General features: G+C 41.2%; 1 protein-coding gene across 2 annotated transcripts in view; it reads left to right on the forward strand.

The window, feature by feature from the left end:
* The window catches only part of COMMD1 (copper metabolism domain containing 1), a 229,463-nt gene that overhangs the window by 161,131 nt on the left and 46,995 nt on the right, over nucleotides 1-21,337 (forward strand). The window lies entirely within an intron of this gene.

Here is a 21,337-nt window from a genome sequence, read left to right on the forward strand (position 1 = left end):
GAAAAAGAAATAAGAATGTGAAATAGCTAATCACAATGGAAGGAGTGTGAGACAGACCCAGGTGTAGAAATTGGGTCTTTCAGCTTAGCACCCCAGAGGTACATTAGAATTTCCCACTCAATCTGGCTATTTTTAGGCAGTGAAACTGGCATTACTGGGGTTTAATTTGAATTGACTAAGGGTACTTGTCCTTATTTCTTCTGAAAGATAAAATTGGAGAGAGGACAACTGGATTCTTGAATTATTTGTCATTTCTAATCTTACAGTTATTTCTTAAAATGACCCACAGATACTCCCTACTCCACTTCCCCCCCCCCCCCCCCCCACTACTGTGCTCCAGCTCTTAAAATGATCTTTGTTTAGCATTCAGATACCTATACTTAGGTTGAGGGAGGAAAAGAGGGCAAAATGTCTGCATGAAAGTGATAATGAAAATGCCTAAACTCTCAGGGAACAGTGAGGGGAAATTTTGACTACAGCTGCTTCACTTCTGTAATGATTGATCAGGGATGCAAAGCAAGATCAAATTTTTTTTTTTTTTTGAGACAGGGTCTCGCTCTGTCGCCCAGGCTGGAATGTAGTGGTGCGATCTCGTCTCACTGCAAGCTCCGCCTCCCAGGTTCATGCCATTCTCCTGCCTCCCGAGTAGCTGGGACTACAGGCGGCCACCACCATGCCCGGCTAATTTTTTGTATTTTTAGTAGAGATGGGGTTTCACCATGTTAGCCAGGATGGTCTTGAGCTCCTGACCTTATGATCCGCCCACCTCAGCCTCCCAAAGTGCTGAGATTACAGGCGTTAGCTACTGCGCCCAACCTAAAGCAAGATCAAATCTATATAGTTCTTTTTTTTTTTTTTTTTTTTTTTTGAGACACAGTCTAGCTCTGTCGCCCAGGCTAGAGTGCAGAGGCGGGATTGCAGCTCACTGCAACCTCCACCTCCTGGGTTCTAGCAATTCTTGCGCCTCAGCCTCCTGAGTAGCTGGGGTTACAGATGTGCACCACCATGCCTGGCTAATTTTTCTATTTTTAGTGGAGACAGGGTTTCACCATATTGGCTAGGTTGGTCACAAACTCCTGGGCCTCATGTGATCTGCCCGCCTCGGCCTCCCAAAATGCTGGGATTACAGGCTTGAGCCACCGTGCCCGGCCTAAAGCTATATAGATTGATGGGCTATTTGTTATTGTTAAAATCCTAGGTTCAGGCCAGGCATGGTGGCTCACGCCTATAATCCCAGCTACTTGGGAGGCTGAGGCAGGAGAATCGCTTGAACCCGGGAGGCGGAGGTTGCAGTGAGCTGAGATGGTGCCACTGCACTCCACCCTGGGTGACAAGAGCGAAATTCCATCTCAAAAAAAGAAAAAAGGAAAAAAAAATCCTCGGTTCAAGTTTCAATATCAGATGTGGAAAAAAATATGGAACTTGGTCTTTATAAATACTTAAAATTAGTCTTCTAAATGAAAAATCGGAACAGATCTTCTATTTGTGTATTTCATTCTAGGTGTTTTCCTGTTTGCTTACTTGACCTTCAACAGTCTTTTGTTGTTAGACATTATTTTCCCCAACCCCCATGGAGTTGTATGACTTTAAGTTAAAGGGGAAAAAAAGTTTATGACTGATGCCTCATAACAAGACAGATTAACAAGAGAAAAGCTTGCAAATTTGTCATATAAAACTCAAAAATGAGTTTTACATGACATGGAAGCCTTCAAAAATGAAGACAGACTCAGGGAAAAATATTTTTTATGCCTAGGTTTGATGAAGAATGGACAGTTACTTAGAAGTATGATTGGACAAAAGTGGACATATGATCCTGTGGTAATAAACTGCGGGTAACTAAGCAAGGTCTGTTTGCTTGGATTCTTCTTGGCTTTTCTCTGTAAGATTCCTTTCCTTTGCATATAGGGTAAGACACCTGTCACTTTGAGGATCTTCTAGAGAGAGGTCAGAGACTTTTCTGCTTCTAAGCTTTTCACAGTTTCTTTCAGCTTAAAATACTCAGTATGCCAAGGTGCCATATTTTGAGGTATAGTGTTGTGTGCCCTGACAAGGTCATTGTTGACGGGACTTTTACTAGAATTGATCTTTTTTAATTCTTAATCCCATTTTCTATGCTGATTACCCTATTAAATTCCTGCCAATGAAGGAACACACTGATCACAATGTAGCCACCAGATAAAGGCATTCAGTTTGTGGTCCCAGTTAATATAATATAATATTATATAGAGTCCAGAACTAGACCTACAGATATTTGGTCAATTGATTCTCAACCAAGATGATTAAACGAAGAAAGGATATATTTCTTTCAATAAATAGGGTTGGGACAGTTAGACACCTGTATGTGTTGAGGGGAGCAGGAGACCTTGAACCACATACGAACATTGACTCAAAATGGATCATAAAACTATAAAACCTCTCCCAAATATTTTCTCCCAGTTTCTGGCTTTTCATTCTCTTAACAATGTGCTTTGCAGAACAAAATAAGAAAACAGAAAATGTTTGTGATTTGGGGTTAGGCAAAGAATTCTTAGACATAACACCAAAAACATGATCCATAAAAGTCATAAATTAGACTTCATCAAAATTAACAACTTCTGCTGGAATTCAAAATGACTGCTGACAGTTACTACAAGGATAGTAGTTACCTCTAAGGGTAAGATTGGAGAATGCAATTGGGAAAGAAGGTGCAGCAGCTTCAAAGATAGTGGTATTATAAACTTAAGATAGGTGAAAAGATACTAAAGACCTTGTTGGAGAATGGGAATACCACTGTCAATCAATAAATCCAACTATATTAAATAATTTTGTCTAGAGCTATAATATAGGGGATTTAGGAAAACTTTGCTTTGTATAACAAAGGCAGATATTTTCTGGTTCTATTTTTACTTTTTGTGGTGTTAACATCAAATTTTTTGTTTTGGCGTTTTTTTGTTTTGTAGAGACAAGGTCTCACTGTGTTTCCCAGGCTGGACTCAAACTCCTGGGCTCAAGCTGTCCTCCTGCCTTGGCCTCTCAAAGTGTTGAGATTATAGGCATGAGCCACCATGCCCGGCCAACATCAAGTTTTAACATGATGTTAACTCTATGTGTTTTAGGACTTTGTAGAATAAGGAAAGAGGCAAATATGGGAGATTTGAAGATTTTCAGTAAGACAGCGAAAATAACAATCTGATAGGAAATAATGTGACAGAAGGAGGAGTTCTCATTGATTAGGACCAGGCACTTTATTTGACTTAAAATAATTAGAGCTCAGATAGTATTAGGAGTAGAAACTTGGGTGGGATATTAATTGAAGGGAACAGAATTGATGCAGGTGGTGGGTAGGACAAGGACTTAAAGTTGACCAAAAATAAGTAACAGTACATTTTTCTGGGACCTGAAGGACAAATCCTCACTGGTTGTATTTCTTGGCTGGCAGACTTATAACAAGAAGTTTTCAAGGGAGACTAAATGTCAGTTTTTTATTTTGCTTTAAGAGAGAGATAATTTCCAAGTTGACTTTGTCTTCTCAGTGTAACATTTGGCACTTCTTTTCCTAACATTATCACTTGTGGCTGAGATACAAGCTGTTGAATTCAGACTATAAGCTAAATTGTTGGCTCTCGATTATTCTTGAGATTGAAAATCTTTCTGGCATCAACAATTTAGATCTATCAAAATGTGTTAATAGCGGTAAGTCTTCAACTTAGAGACTTAGAATATACTGCAATATTTCAATTCTGATACTAACCACTCAAAGTTAGCATAGACCCCGTAAGTTAGAGGCACAGTTCCCAACAAGTCTGCCCTCACTTCAGATGCCTGTTGCAAGTTGGGGTCCCAGGCCATCTTCATTTCTGACCAACTGGCTATAAATTGGAGGGATCCCTCAAGCCCCCTTCGGGCTTTATAATTAGAACAACTCACAGAACTCAGCAAAGCACTATACATTTGACCCTTGAACAACATGGATTTGAACCGCACAAGTCCACTTACTAGTGATTTTTTCCCAACAAGTAGTAAATCAAAAATATAGTTGGCTGGGTACACTTGCTCACGCTTGTAATCTCAGCACTTTGAGAGGCTGAGGAAAGAGGATTGCTTGAGGTCAGGAGTTTGAGGCCAGCTTGCACAACATAGCAAGACCCTATCACTAAAAAAAATACTTAAAAATTAGCCAGGCATGGTGGTGCTTTCCTGTAATCCCAGTTACTGTGGAGGCTGATGCAGGAGGATCACTTGAGCTCAGGAGTTTGAGGCTTAAGTGAGCTGTGATCATGCCACTGCAACCCAGCCTAGATGACAGAGCAAGACCCTGTCTCTAAAAAAAAAACAACAACTAAAAGATAAAAGAAAAGGAAACAAAGTGTTTGCAGGATGTGAAACCCATGTATATGTGTTACTGGAAAGGGCTCCTGATCCAGACCCCGAAAGGGTTCTTGGATCCCAGGCAAGAAAGAATTAAGGATGAGTCCATAGAATAAAGCGAAAACAGGTTTATTAAGAAAGTAAAGGAATAGGCCAGGCGCAGTGGCTCACGCCTATAATCCCAGCACTTTGGGCGGCCAACGTGTGCAGATCAATTGAGGTCAGAGGTTAAAGACCAGCCTGGCCAAGTTGGTGAAATCCCGTCTCCACCAAAAATACAAAAAATTAGCCAGGTGTGGTGGTGCATGCCTGTAGTCCCAGCTACTTGGGAGGCTGAGACAAGAGAATCACTTGAACCTGGGACATGGAGGTTGCAGTGAGCTGAGATTGTGCCATTGCATTCCAGCCTGGATGATATAGCAAGACTCCATCTCAAAAAAAGAGAAAATAAAGGAATAAAAAATGGCTACTCCATAGGCAGAGCAGAGGCATGGGCTAGTCAGCTGCTTATTCTTATTGTTATTCTTGATTATATGCTAAACATGGGGTGGATTGTTCATGAGTTTTCCGGGAAAGGGGTGGGCAATTCCTGGAACTGAGGGTTCCTCCTCCTTTTATACCATATACGGTAATTTCATGACGTTGCCGTTGCCGTGGGATTTGTAAACTGTAATGTTGCTGGTGAGAGTATCTTTTAGTATGCTAATACATTATAATTAGCACATAATGAGCAGTGAGGATGACCAGAGATCACTTTTATCATCATCTTGGTCTTGGAGGGATTTGTCTGGCTTCTTTACCACTTGCTGTTTTATCAGCAAGGTCTTTGTGACCTGTGTCTCCTGCCAACTTTCTATTTCATCTCATGACTAAGAATGCCTTAACTTCCTGGGAATGCAGCCTCATAGGTCTCAGCCTTATTTTACCCAGACCCTATTCAAGATGGAGTTGCTCTGGTTCAAATGCCTCTGACATATGGAGGGGCCAGTTCTACTTATGATTACAGTTTAGTTATAAACTATTGTGATCCATTCACTGGAAGAAAACTTTTAAAAATGAAAAAATAATTATAAAAATCAACTATTATAAATCAAAAATAAAATCCTAGGCCTCCCTCACCCCACGGTCAACTGAGCAGACCGTCTTTTGGCCGTGGGAACCCCAGAGCCACCTGAAAAACTAAATTCCCAGCCATGATAGGAAGGAAGGTTGAACACGCCTCATTATATGCCCTCCCTTTTGGAGTTTAGGCACAACTGATTAGCATTAAGTTTAAAATAGAGATCATATGACTGATAAAATGACTCTTTATGGCAGTAAGATACCAAATTATAAATAAGACCTAAGCCCATGCAAGGCAAGTGTTCAGCCACACCCTCAAACCATAAACATCTTGTTAAATGTTTTTTTTTAAATTAACCCAGTATAATGTGGCTTACTTTCCAACCTCACTGTAGTATAGTATCACATGACAGATAGTAGACCCTGAAGAAAATAAAAATATTTTACTCCACTATATATATATACACACACTACTATATATATGTGTGTGTGTATGTGTATATATATATATTCTTTTATGAGCCACCTCCCCATGCTGCTGATAGTGACAGGAGGTAGACAAATTCCTAGGCAAACAGGGGCAGGTTCCCGGTGAAACCCAACCTTCAAACCAAAGACAAATTAAAGCCTGAAAACAAAGCTACCAGTTCTGGGTAAAGTCCCTGACCAGAGTGAGGACTTCCTCGATGCCTTTTAACCAATCAAATGGTGCTTTTCTAGGCCCATCCACGGACTAATCAGCACTTACTCCCCCATTCTGAGCCCATAAAAACCCTGGACTCAGCCACGCATTGGGACTACCTGCCTTCAGGTAGGGGTTACCCAGTTTAGGTCCCTCTCCACTGAGAGCTGTTCTGTCACTCAGTAAAACTCTTCTCCACCTTGCTCACTCTTCAGTTGTCCACATAACCTCATTCTTCTTGGACATGGGACAAGAACCTGGGACCTGCCGAATGGTGGGTATGAAAAGTGCTGTAACATGTTCCTGGCCAGCTCACCAAGCTGCAGGCAGTGACACGCTCTTGTCTGCCAGACCACAGGAGTGAAGAGCAGCAATGCTTCTGCTCCCTTGGGGCTCCACATTTGCTGGCATCACTGAATTTTCGGGCACCACTGCATTCCCCACATCTAGATGCTAGTGCCCAAGGCAGAAGCTGCTTGAGGCACGCCTGGTCCAGCCACAGCCTTGTACGGAGCTCATGCCTGTCTGCCCTGGAGTCTGAAGCTGTCTGCCCTGCTACAGCAGCCAGCGTGCCTGGCCGTGCACCATGGATGGACCCTGCACTCACTCGCTCACACACCCCTTGCCCTCCATGTCTTGCTCACTTGTGGTGGACATGGGATTCAGGCTGATAGTGCTAGCTGAGTGCAGTCTGCCAGGCCGAGTGGGGAAAGCAAGCCCAGTGGCGAGCCCAGCTGGCAAAGTGGCAATGAAAGAATTCTGTGTCACTGCCCTGTGTGGACCACCAGATGGGTTCCCAGTCCCAGCAGCACAGACAGGAAACAGCCCCACAATATATTTCTTTGACATATTTTCAGATGGCTGCCACAGTGCTAACCTATTGAAATGGCCCTGCAAAGCCATCTTTTGTGGGGGAAATTTGCGTTTGTAGAGAATCTCTATTAATACAACTGGGCCTTCCCTTTCTAGGCCTTTCCTGCATCTAGGAGAGATTAACTGAGAGTCTGATGCCTTTAAGTTCTAAAAACAGACATTTACCATTCATTCTCTCTGAGGCCTGCTACCTATGGGGCTTTATCTATGTAACAAGAACCTTGACCTCCACCATCCTCTTATCTTCACCTAAGCATTCCTTTCTACCAACCTCAAGTCTTTAGACAATAGCTTTACTCTCTCAACCCATTGTCAACTAAAGAATCCCTAAAACCCACCTATGACTTGTAACCCCTCACTTCAAGATGTCCTGCCTTTTTGGGCTGAACCTTACCTGTATACCTTATCTGTAATTTCCATTTCCCTAAAATGTTTAAAACCAAACTGTAACCTGACTGCCTTGGGTATACTTTCTCAGGATGTCTTGAGACTATACCCTGAGCCATGGTCCCTCAAATCAGCCCAGAATGAATCTATCTGTCTATTTATCTGTCTGTCTGTTTGTTTGTTTGTTTATTTATGAGATGACGTTTCACTTTCGTTGCCCAGGCTGGAGTGCAGTGGTATGATCTCAGCTCACTGCCTCCTGGGTTCAAGTGATTCTCCTGCCTCAGCCTCCCAAGTAGCTGGGATTACAGGTGCCACCACCATGCCTGGCTAATTTTTGTATTTTTAGTAGAGTCAGGATTTCACCATGTTGGCCAAGCTGGTCTTTAACCCCTGACCTCAGGTGATCCACCTGCCTTGGCCTCCCAAAGTGTTGGCATTAAAGGCATGGACCAACATGCCTAGCTAGAATAAACCTCTTTAAAATACTTTACAGTTTATTTTTTCTCTTAACACTATACAAACCAGGGCCAGCCAAATGAGGAAACAATAGGGTGAAGTCTAGAAGAATTCCAAACACAGAGCTTCCATGCACTCTTCCTTTGGAATCAGGGCACATCACCCTCCCATCACATCGATGTGTTAATTAACCAGGAAGCTCCATTGAGACTCTCATGTCCAAAGATTTTTATTGAGATTTCATTATATAGGCATGATTGATTGAAGGTTGGCCGTATGATTGAACTCAGTCTTCAGCCCTCCTCTGTCCTGAGGTTGGGCTAATATTAAGTGGCTCAAAGCCCCATTCCTGTAATCACTTGGTTGGTCTTTCTGGCTTGGCCCACCCCTCATCCTGAGTTATCTCATTAGCATGAGCTCCCTGGGGGCCCACAATGAATTGGCTCATTAGTTTACACTACCAGGGCCCACCATGAATAACAAACACCCTCCTGGTCACTTGGGAAGTTCCAAGGTTTAGATGCTTTCTACCAGGAACCTGGGACAAACCAGTCAAATTCTGTATTATACAACACTCTAAACTCAGGAGGCTAAACAGTATGCAGAGTTGCTGCTTTCTGTGTTTGGGATTGTCTCTGAACAGCAGTATCTAGTTCGTCTAATCTATCTTATCTATTATCCTTTTCACAGCACAGGAAAAAACAAGAACTAAGTGGTAAAATCATAACTAGGCATTAACTTCCACTCTCACCAAGTCTTTGGAGCTTCTAGCAGGGGAACTATTAATATATTTGTCATTTCTCCCTTCCCTCTTAGCCATTAAGGCATAGATTGCAAGCTGATGGCTTACACTTTTAGGCTAACAGATGCTTCATTTGGTGCACATTTTGTTTGTGTTTTTTTTTGTTTGTTTTCGTTTTTGTTTTTGAGACAGAGTCTCACTCTTGTCCAGGCTGGAATGCAATGGTGTGATCTTGGCTCACTTCGACCACTGCCTCCCGGGTTCAAGCCATTCTCCTGCCTTAGCCTCCCTAGTAGCTGGAACTACAGGCGCACGCAACCACACCCAGCTAATTTTTGTATTTTTAGTAGAGACAGGGTTTCACCACATAGACCAGGCTGGTCTCAAACTCCTGACCTCAGGTGATCCACCTACCTTGGCCTCCCAAAGTGCTAGGATTACAGGAGTGAGCCACCATGCCTGGCCTGGTGCACATGTTTTTCAAAAATTTCAATTACATGTCAGTGTTCAAAAAAACAGAATTCACATTAATGTGAACTTTCCAACTTCTCTTTAAAAAAAAATAAAAACATCACTGGGCCCGTGTTCCTCTATAGCAGTAATTGGCTAAGATGGAATAGTGGCTGTTCCGTTTTAAATGCAGTTTAGAATGTCTCCAGTTTATCACAGTCACTACCCCCACTTCCTCACTCCCATCCTGCAACTTGATCGTTAAGGAATCTGAGTTTACGAGAAAAATTTTAAAAGCCCATCTATAATGTATCATCCTCTGGCTAGAGCCTCTTATTTATGCTGTCTCAATTATCTCTGGATATAATCATATGAGGTAGGCATTGTAACTCCTCTTTTGTAGTTGAACAGAATGAAACTGGATTCATGAGTTTCCCAAATGAATTTCCGAAGGCTTCATAATTCGTGAGGAACTAGAACTCAAATTCCATTCATAGTTCTGCTACCCTGGCCCCAGACCTCTGGCTCCCACCCCATTCTGAGAGCTACAACTCACGATTCAGACACTAACACACATGTTTTAAGTGTGTGGCAGAACTTCTTAGTGTAGCAGCTCAGTAAATGCTAACTGACATAAAAACTAAGCAAATTTCTTGACATCTGATTTGTATGAACCATATGTTGTCACATGGCAATGTGGTTTGGAAGTCTTAGAGATAATGGTTTGGAAGTCTTAGAGAAAGAGGTTTTCCAGCAGAATTGCTAGAATATCTCAGTCTGAGACCACTCTGTTGTAAGTTCTCTAGACCTTTTTCTCTGAATTCTATAGGGGGAGAATATAATAAAGGGAATGGAAAAGACCTTGCTGCTGCAATATTCCTTTCCCAGTGTCTTAGCCACCCTGGCTGCATCTGCAAGCTTTGCAAAAGGACTCGGCTTCTCTCATTTTCTCTGACTCTGTCTGACTGTGGTACAAAGTGTCATCTTTTTATCCCTTAACAGATCAATAATTTGTTGAATGCTTACTATGTTCACAATACTGTGTAGATGCAATAATGAATCAGATTCCTGTTGGTGGAAAAGAGCTGTGATGTACATAATGTTGCCTTTGTTGGGAAAGGATGATTGCCAGGAGAGTGGACAGATAAAATGCTGAGAGGGACCAAGATGAGGCAAGAGGTGGTGAGATTGGCATCTGAGAGGGATGCGTAAAAGAGGATGTCTTTGGCCTAAGCCTTGAAGAATAGGTAGATAGGAGACAACAGAGTTGGGGAAGAGGTCAAGTTGAAAGAGTAGTAAAAACAGTGGCCGGGTGCAGTGGCTCATGCCTGTAATCCCAGCACTTTGGGAGGCCAAAGCAGGTGGATCACTTGAGCCCTGGAGTTCGAGACCAGCCTGGGCAACATGGTGAAACCCCGTCTCTACTAAAAACACAAAAACTAGCCGGGCATGGTGGCGTGCACCTGTAATCCCAGCTACTCAGGAGGCTGAGGCACGAGAATCACTTGAACCCGGGAGGCAGAGGTTGCAGTGAGCTAAGATCACACCAGTGCACTCCAGCCAGAGTGAAAGAGCAAGACTCTGTCTCAAAAAAAAAAAAAAAAAAAAAAAAAAAGTAGTAAAACCAAAGGAAAGGAATGAGAAAGCAGGGGCATATACCGAGACAAACGAGTGACTTGTTGAGTATTTATTAAGAGTATTTAGGCGGGGCACAGTGGTTCCCACTGGTAATCCCAGCACTTTGGGAGGCCAAGGCGGGAGAATCATTTGAGCCCGGGAGGGGTTTGAGACCAGCCTGAGCAACATGGCAAGACCCTGTCTCCATAAAAATTAAAAAGTTAGCCTGGCATAGTGGCTCATTCCTGTGGTCCGAGCTACTTGGGAGGCTGAGGTGGCAAGACCGTTTGAGCCCAGGAGATTGAGGCTGCAGTGTGCTATGATTGCACCACTGCCCTCCAGCCTGGGTGACAGAGTGAGACCCTGTCTTAAAAAAGAAAATTATTAGAAGGGAAAGATTGATGTAACTTGGCAGAATCAAATGGAAGGTGTTCAGTTATTTACTGTAAACAGATTTGCTCTGTTTAATTTGGTTTAAGAGAAGGAAGAAATATTATTTATTCCAATTTGTAATAAAATTGCACATTTATTTTGTTAGGTATACTTGTTAGAATTAATATTATAAAAGGAACAAATAGTGAAGATTAAACACAGGGTTAACCAAATTAGTTTCCTCTTTCTATTTTGAGAAGTGACAGGTGGAAGGGAAAAACACTTCAGTTGAAGGTATTTTTATCTCTCAAATTAGGATTTTCTTTTTCTAGAGTCTGCCAACCAAACAGCATTGACATTGTTATGCATGTCATAGGCAACTTGCATAGCCTCCCACACATCCCTATTGTCATACTTTACTTCACATTATGGACAGGATCTATTTATATTTCTCTCTTTTCTGTGGGATTGCAAATTCCAGGACAGGGACCTAATCTTTGTAACAAAAAGAGCCAAACTCTGTAAAATATTATAAGAGATTTATAAATAAATAAATATATTTATTCTGAGCCAAATGAGAGTGGTCATGGCCCATGACACAGCCTTCAGGAGGTCCTGAGAACCCACAGTGGTTGGGGTGCAACTTGGTTTTATACATTTTAGGGAGACATGAAGCTTCAATGCAATACATTTCAGAAATACATTGTTTGGTACAGAAAGATGGGACAACTTGAAGTGGGGTGGGGCTTCCAGCTTAGAGGTAGATTTAAAATTCTTCTGTTTGACAATTGGTTGAGTTTATATAAAGACCTGGGATCAACAGAAAGGAATATCTGGCTTAAGATAAAGAATTGTGGGGCTGGGCGCGGTGGCTCAGGCCTATAATCCCAGCACTTTGGGAGGCTGAAGCAGGTGGATCATAAGGTCAGGAGATCAAGACCATGCTGACTAACACGGTGAAACCCCCTCTGTACTAAAAATACAAAAAATTAGCCGGGCATGGAGGCAGGCACCTGTAGTCCTAGATACTTGGGAGGCTGAGGCAGGAGAATGGCGTGAACCCGGGAGGTGGAGCTTGCAGTGAGCTGAGATCGCGCCACTGCGCTCCAGCCTGGGCTACAGAGTGAGACTCCGTCTCAAAAAAAAAAAAAAAAAAAAAAAAAGGGGGAGCCAGGCACAGTGGCTCACGCCTGTAATCCCAGCACTTTGAGAGGCTGAGGTGGGTGGATCACAAGGTCAGGAGTTCGAGACCAGCCTGGCCAGCATGGTGAAACTCTGTCTCTACTAAAAATACAAAAAAAAAAGAAAAAAAGAAAAAGCTGGGCATGGTGGCACGCACCTGTAGTCCCAGCTACTCGGGAGGCTGAGGCAGCCTGGGCAACAGAGCGAGACTCTGTCTCAAAAAAAAAAAAAAAAAAAAAAGAATTGTGGAGACCAAAGTTCTTATTTGCAGAGGAAGCCTTCAGGTGGTGGAGTTTAGAGAGAACAGATTGTAAAATGTTTCTTTTCAGACTTAAAGTCTGTGTTGATGTTAATGCCAGGAGGTATAATGAGGCATGTCTGACCCCCACCTCCCATCATGTCCTGAACCAGTCTTTCAGGTTAAATTTTACAAGTGCCCTTGTTACAGGAAAGGGGTCCTGATTCAGACCCCAAGAGAGGGTTCTTGGATCTCACGCAAGAAAGAATTCAGGGTGAGTTCACAGTGCAAAGTAAAAACAAGTTTATTAAGAAAGTAAAGTAGTGAAAGTACAGCTACTCCATAAACAGAGTAGGGTGTTCCTGAAAGAGAAGGAATGCATCCACCCTGGGCACAGTGCTTGTTTATAGACAGGATAAAAAGATCGTGGGGGGATGTGATCTTGCTACAAGGGTTTGTGATAATTGCAAGAATCAATATTATCATCTTTAAAGCAAAATTAGGAATGCCTTTGCTCCCCATATATTGGGATATTAGAACACTCCCAAGTCTGGGTCTGTTTAGCGAATATTATCAATCTGTTCCCTTAACCGGAAACATCTGGAGGCTAGATGCTAGGAAGGCAGCCCAGCAAGTCCCAGCCTCATTTTCTTAGCCCTCACTCAAGATGGAGTTGCTCTGGTTTGAACACCTCTGACACCCTGACTGAGGAGGAAATCCATTCAGATGGTTAGAGGGGTGTTCGAATTTTATCTTGGGTTTACATTTTTTGTGTTTTTTAGGTAGCATAGTGAATGGACATAGTACATACTTAGAAACAAACCACTTTTCCTCAGACTTTATTCCTGGAGACATCACTTTAAGCAAGAACTTTCCAAGCTTAAGGCAAAATTCTCTCTGCTGGTGTCTGTCAGATGTCAACAGAAAAAAATGAATTGAACTGGAAATTCACTGAGAATTGCTATATAGGGCTTTTATATAGCTTTTAAATAAATAGGGAGAGGTGGAATGTGAAGCACTGGAAAGTATTATATCTGAATATAATCTTTCCAAAAGGTCTGAATATAATCTTTCCAAAAGTTAGCACCTCAAAGAATTATACTTCCTGGAAAATGTGAATAGTTTTGCACCTCAGATTTCCTCCTGTAGTAATGGCTGGCATCTATGTGGTTTGCTCTTGTACCTACCTATGGTATGAATCATATAAACAATATGCTTCCAAAGAATGTCCATAAAGGAAACCAGAATGAAGATGAAGACTTGGACCAGGAATAGTGGCTCATGCCTGTAATCCCAGTACTTTGGGAGGCTGAGGCAGGAGAATGGTTTGAGCCTGAGAGTTTGAGACCAGCTTGGACAACATAGGGAGACTCTGTCTCTATAAAAATAAAAAATAAAAAAGATGAATACTAGCACTGTACCTGCCTTATTCACTGCCCTGTCCCTAGTACCCAGTAGAGTTGGCTGAAAATAAGTATACTTTGAGTAAATGGATAACCTGTATACTTGATATTTGTTAATTGGTGCCTGAGATGTACATTTGGGCCATGTTGTGGTCAGGGGAGAAATCACTGGGGAAGTTGTTGAATGGAATTGACTTCCAGCAGAGGAACAGGAGTTCATAGTCCCAATTCTCTTTAAATAGTCACTAAATGGGATAAAGAACTCTTCAGTAAATTTTATTTGTCAAGCTCCTTTTCAAAAATTACAAAAGAATACATATTCATAAAACTACTGAAAAATACAAAAATACACAAAATTTAAATAAGATATCCCCAGTTCTACCAATATTAGTATTCTTTGACATCATTTCTGCTGCAAATACAAACATAATCATACTTACAGAGTTTTGGATGATAGTTGGATTTTTTTTTTTTACTAAAATTGGCTGTATTATATATATTACTGAGGCAAGTTGCTTTACTGAATAGATCATGGGCAACTCTCCAATTCAGTACATACAAGTATAACATTGTTTCTTTTTTAATAGCTGCATAATACTTATTCCATGTTCTGGGCAAGATGTTAATGACATTTAAGATGTTTCTACCTTGTTGTTTTTATTGGTGTTTTTGCTACTACAAACCAGAAAAAAAAAAGTCTTATATATGTATATATACCCTTATATACTGGTGCTTTTGTTTTCTGATTTTAGGATTAGGATTTCTGTTGCAAAGGTATACATGTGTTAATTTTAATAGCTACTGCTGGATCACTTTTCAGAAGGTTGTAATAGTTCACACTTCTGCCAGCAACATATCAGATTGTTCCTTTGCCTACATCTCTACCATCCCTGAATGTTATGCTCTAGTTTTTCTGAATCTAGATTTTTTTTTTTTTTTGAGACAGTCTCACTGTCGCCCAGACTGGAGTGCAATGGTGCCATCTCGGCTCACTGCAACCTCTGCCTCCTGGGTTCAAGCAATTCTCCTTCCTCAGCCTCCCATGTAGCTAGAATTATAGGCATGTGTCACCACACCTGGCTAATTTTGTATTTTTAGTAGAGACTGGGTTTCTCCATGTTGGTCAGGCTGGTCTTAAACTCCCGACCCAGGTAATCTGCCTGCCTCAGCCTACCAAAGTGCTGGGATTACAGGTGTGAGCTACTGCGCCCGGCCCAATCTAGAATTTTTTTTAAAATTCTATCCCTTGTTGCTTTGCTCTACATTTCCTTGTCCACCAGTGAGATTGAGTCTGTTGTCATGTCTACTAGCTATCTAGATTTCCTCTTACGAATTGCCTGTGCACATCCTATACCTCCTTTTTCTCTTGGATGATTTATGATTTTCTTATCGATTTATAAAAGCTTTTTGAATTATAGGAATTTAAAATCTATTATGTATTATAGTTTATTGCTTTTTTTACTTTGTTAATGATTTTTCTTCAGAAAAAATTTCAATTTTTAGATATTCAAATATGTCAATCTTAGGCTTTTATTTGAGGTTTCCTGATTCTTTTTAGATCTCTAAAACCATTCTGTTTTGGGTTTTTCTGTTTGTTTTTGGCATTAACATTAAATTTGTAACCTACTAGGAATTTGTATAGAGTATAAGTCAGGAATCTAATTTCCCGTTTTTGGTAGTTAGAAAATGTCACTGAAATGTATATACTACATTTATGCTTGGACCACAAAGTTAACCTTGTATCCATTAATTTGATATTTATCACTGGATGGAGGGTTAGGAATTAGATATAGGACGTCTCTCACCTGAAAAGTGACCAAATTACAAAAGCTTGTATACATTTCTGATTTGCAATGCTGAATTTTTTATGTCTCTGTGATGTTGAAGAACAGAACATAGACTTTTTCCAGTTCTAAAGGCATACATACTTTGCTGATACCTGAACCAGAATCTCATAAATGTTCTCATACTGCATTGTTTCTGTATCCCTTTAATCTCTGTTAATTTGAAGCGGGGAGACCTTAGAACACTCGAGTGGTAATCCTGGCACCAGCAGGAACTAGGAGCTGCTGGAGGACCTGGAGCTAGGTTGTCTCCCACACCTCTGTCTTTCCTTTAGATGACATGCCCCGTGGTCTGTGGGCAGTGGACTGGCTCTCCCAGTCAAGTTGGAAGCTTTCATTTCTTCGCTTTCTGTCCCTGTCCAGCTTTGTGATCATGTGTAACCACAACAGTTTAAAATTTTTAGGCTCTATTGGCTGGGTGCGGTGGCTCATGCCTGTAATCCCAGCACTTTGGGAGGCCGAGGCGGGTGGATCACAAGGTCAGGAGTTCAAGACCAGCCTGACCAACATGGTGAAACCTCGTCTCTACTAAAAATACAAAAATTAGCTGGGTGTGGTGGTGCATGCCTGTAGTCCTGGCTACTCAGGAGCCTGAGGCAGAAGAATTTTTTTGTTTTGATTTTGAACATAGGTTGGTTGGTTTTAAGCTTTAGCTTTTTAAATAGGTAACATATATGCACATGTAAAAAAATCAACAATTAGAAAACCATATACAGTAAAAAAAAAAAAGAAACAAGTTTCCTTCCCTTCCTTGATATCAGCTATCCAATTCCCCTTTTTAGCATCCCCATTTTTAGGAGACATCTTTGTTAAATTTGGCCAGGCACGGTGGCTCACACCTGTAATTCCAGCACTTTGAGAGGCTGAAGCAGGAAGATGGCTTGAGCCCGGGTGTTTGAGACCAGCCTGGGCAACATACTGAGACCCCATCTCTACAAAATATTTAAAAATTAGCTAGGTGTGCTAGCACATGCCTGTAGTCCCATCTACTCGAGGCAGCACCTAAGGTGGGAGGTTTGCTTGAGCCTAGGAGGTTGAGGTTGCAGTGAGCCATGATTGTGCCACTGCACTCCAGCCTGGGTGACAGAATAAGACCCTGTCTCAATTTAAAAAAAAAAAAAAAAAAATCCTGGGTAATAAATATTTCAGGCTTTTGTGCCACATTGCCTCTGTCGCAGCTATGCAACTTTGCCATTGTAGCCTAAAAGCAGCCACAGATTATGTGAAGATGAATGAGCCTTGCCATATTCTGATAAAACTTTAATGAAGAAGAAGATAGGAGCAAGCCAGACTTGCCCATGAGCTGAAGTTTGCCACAAACTTCTGATCTAGAATAATCCTACTCATCTACAGTAGTCTTTTCTCTGTCTCTCTCTTTCTCTCTGTCTCTCTTGAAGTGTCTAAGTCAGTGTTGTTATAGAATGCCTTACTTCCTACTTATTCATTTTGTCATTCAACTTTTTTTTGTTCCTCTGTTTCCTGTAAGATGAAAGGTAAGTCTAGAGATTTTATTAGATTCACATTAAACATTGTTGTCAAGAATTGTTTGTGGGTGAATTTTTAAACAAGTTTTGCCCAAGGGGAAGAAGGAGAGATTTTTAGAGTATAGAGATTTATGGATGATACTCAAGTGTATAAGGGATCCAGCATCTGAGAAAGGTGTGACCAAAACAGAGGGAGTGACAGAAAATATTCTTAGGTCCTAGAGACTAGAAGAATTTTAGTTTTCATGGAGCTATTCCTGTCTGTTGACCACTCATCAATGAACACATTGCAGAGTACTCAGTCTGATTGGCTACTGAAATTCTGGCTTCTAAAAAATTTAATTAAACATCTTTCTGTTTTCTCCTAATTAAAGCAATTCTTAAAACTTTGGTTCCTGGGTTGTTTTTGTACTGTTTTGTTTTTCTTCATAGGGTCAGCTCTAAACACAACTTCCATTGTCGTAAGTCAGGGGAGCACATGGCTTACACAATGACTTCTCAATTCATTATTAAATACAGTTGACCTTTAAGCAACAAAGGGGTTAAGGGACACCAACTCCCCCACCCCCAGCATAGTCAAAAATCTACATATAATTTTGACTACTCAAAAACTTAACTACTACTGCTACTTAACTACTAATAGCCAGAAGTAGTTAAGTTCTAACCAGAAGCCTTACATAACAGATGATTAACACTTATCTTTTATGTGTTATGTATTATATATACTATAATAAAGTGAACTAAAGAAAATGTTATTTAGAAAATCATAAGGAGGCCGGGCGCGGTGGCTCATGCCTGTAATCCCAGCACTTTGGGAGGCTGAGGCGGGCGTATCATAAGGTCAGGAGGTCGAGACCATCCTGGCTAACACGGTGAAACCCTGTCTCTACCAAAAATACAAAAAATTAGCCGGGCGTGGTGGTGGGCGCCTGTAGTCCCAGCTACTCGGGAGGCTGAGGCAGGAGAATGCTGTGAACCCGGGAGGCGGAGCTTGCAGTGAACTGAGATTTGCACCCACTGCACTCCAGCCTGGGTGATAGAGCAAGACTCAAAAAAAAAAAAAAAGGAGAAAATATATTTACTATTGATTAAGTAGAAGTAGATCGTCATAAAGCTTTTTATCCTCATCCTTCACATTGAGGAGGAAGAAGGGTTGATCTTACTGTTGTAGGGGTGGCAGAGGGGTAAGAAAACTTGCGTATAAATGAACCCATGCAGTTCACACTCATATTGTTAAAGGGTCAACTGTATTTCATTTTGTGACTTCTCAAAAAGGCTCATTTGGTCTTTTTTTGTAATGAGGTAAAAATATGTCACCATCAGTTGCTTTCTGAATGGTTTTTTGTTCTCTACATGAGGACTATTATTTTTATAACATGTCTTGTCTTGGTAGTATTCTTTTAAATGCTTTACATAGGCTCCATGACTGTTCTAACTGGCCTACATCTAGATTAGACAAACTGAGACTTATATTTAAAGGGTTGTTCTTTTGGTATCCTTTTCCAAGCACAGACTTTAGGGAAACCTAAGTAGGAAAAATGACATCGGAATAATTCCACTAGTCACCTGCCAGAAAACAAAAGGAAAGGGAATAAGTCTACTGGTCATTAATAATTAGGGCCTTTCATCTGTGGAGTTAAAAGAGCTATAAAAATATTATCTCATAATTCTCAAATGGCCCTCTGAAGTGAGCAGGCAAATAACTATAACCCTAATTACAGAAGTAGTTTGTGGTCTTTAAGAGGTTAGAAGCTCCTTCACATAGAGTTAAAAGCAAAGGTGGGGACAAATTTTAAAAACTTTCTGAATCTTTCTAGCCCTCTCTAAGTTCACAGTTGCTGTTCTTAGAACTATAAGGACTGTTGCCTGGTGCGGTGGCTCACGCCTGTAATCCCAGCACTTTGGGAGGCTGAGATGGGCGGATCACCAGGTCAGGAGATCGACACCATCCTGGCTAACACGGCGAAACCGCAGCTCTACTAAAAATAGAAAAAATTAGCTGGGCGTGGTGGTGGGCGCCTGTAGTCCCAGCTACTCGGGAGGCTGAGGCAGGAGAATGGCGTTAACCCGGGAGGCGGAGCTTGCAGTGAGCCGAGATCGCACCACTGCACTCCAGCCTGGGCGACAGAGCGAGACTCCTTCTCAAGGGAAAAAAAAAAAATTCCCTTCTGTTCCTGTTAGTGCCCTTCATGTTTGACTAAGCATTTCTGGTAGATGCTTGATAAATACTTAATGATAATGGGCCCGTCTCATCAAAAATATTTAAGACTTTACAAAAAAAAATGTACACACTACCATTTATTATTTATAAACTAAATGTCCTCAATGTGAATAGTGCTTTGTTCTTAAATGTTCCCCAGAACTAGACAGTGAACCTAGGATCCAAAACTTATTTTGGGTACAGGTTGCTTACATTGTTAACTCTTTATAAAGATAATTTCTGTATGTAAAACAGCAATCTAATATTGGAAGAATTTCTTTTTTGTTTTTGCTTTTTTTTAAATTTGAGACGGAGTCTCCCTCTGTTGCCCAGGCTGGAGTGCAATGATGCGATCTGAGCTCACTGCAGCCTCTGCCTCTCAAGTAGCTGGGATTACAAGCATGTGCCACCATGCCCAGCTAATTTTTGTATTTTTGGTAGAGACAGGGTTTCACCATGTAGGCCAGACTGGTCTCAAACTCCTGACCTCAAGTGATTCGCCTGCTTTGGCCTCCCAAAGTGCTGAATTACAGGTGTGAGCCACTGCACGCGGCCTAATATTAGAAGAATTTCTGAATAATGTTCTCCAAACAGCAAAATGTGTTTTTAAAGCTTCAACAAAATTACTGAATGAAAATATATGTCAGTCTTTCTGAAATTCTTCATAATTATTGTTCACATGCCCTAACGTTTTAATGATTTGGAGGTAGAGTCTGTCAGGGTCATGGCTGCTTCAGGATTTATCAAAGAAAGGACTGAATGCAAATGGAGGGTAGATAATAAATCCTTATATTAGAAAACTCTACTTGGCATACTTGTAGAAAAACAGGACCCAATGTTATTTTCAAACACTCTTCTGAGATAAAAGTATTTTCCTATTAAAAACCTTGATAAGCAGGGTGCAGTGGCTCATGCCTGTAATCCCAGCACTTCGGGAGGCTAAGGCAGGTGGATCACCTGAGGTCAGGAGTTTGAGACCAGCCTGGCCAACATGACAAAACCTGTCTCTACTAAAAGTACAAAAATTAGCTGGGCATGGTGGCAGGAGCCGGTAATCCCAGCTACCCGGGAGGCTGAGGCAGAAGAATCACTTGAACCTGGGAGGCGGAGATTGCAGTGAGCTGAGATCCTGCTATTGCACTCCAGCCTGGGCAACAAGAGTGAAACTCCATCTCAAACAACAACAACAACAAAAAAAACCTTGATAAATTTCATAAAAATGCCTTCTGATGCATCCACCATATGTTAGTAGGGAGATAATATCCGTGTTTTCTAATGAGAAATTGGAGACCCTTTGCCTTACTCTCAAAATTCATTAAAATATAGTCTATACTCACTGTCTCTACTTTTTCACTTCCCATTCACTCCTGAGTCTCAGGGGTAACCATCTTCTTCCTTGCACTGTTTTTCTTGAACTGTTCTGGCAAAAGTCATGAGTAACATTTTAACTACCAGAGCCCACATCCTCTTTTATTTCTCATTCTAATTCACTTATATTTGAAACTTTGATCTCTCCTTCCTCCTTTGGCTTTGACACTGCTCTCTCCTGTTTCCCCTTCCTTTCTTTTTTCTGTCTTCTTCACTGATGTCTTCCTCGGTACTTCATTACTTGTCTTATAAATACTCTTCCAGCCTTAGCTTTCTTCTTGTCTCTCTGGGCTTTCACTTGAAAATCATATCCACCCTCCACGCCCCACTATCTTTGCTTTCAGTTCCTTGTGAGCTGCTTCCACATTCATGTCTTTAGCTCTCCCTTTTTCTCAAAAACTCAGATCTACATGTTTTAACTGCATCGTAAGCACTGATACATAAATGTACTGTGGGCACTTTTAGCTCAATATGACATTTTTACTTCAAATATGTTTTTCCCCGTTTCTTGTTTCAGTTAATGGCATTGCCATCAAACTTATAACCCAGGCTGGAAATATAAATGGTCTTCATTACTTCTCTCTCCCTCATCTATAGTTCATTTGGTTACCTAGTCCTATATGTCTA

The sequence above is a fragment of the Chlorocebus sabaeus genome, chromosome 14, assembly GCF_047675955.1.
Source record: "Chlorocebus sabaeus isolate Y175 chromosome 14, mChlSab1.0.hap1, whole genome shotgun sequence".
NCBI classification, from domain to species: Eukaryota; Metazoa; Chordata; class Mammalia; order Primates; family Cercopithecidae; genus Chlorocebus; species Chlorocebus sabaeus.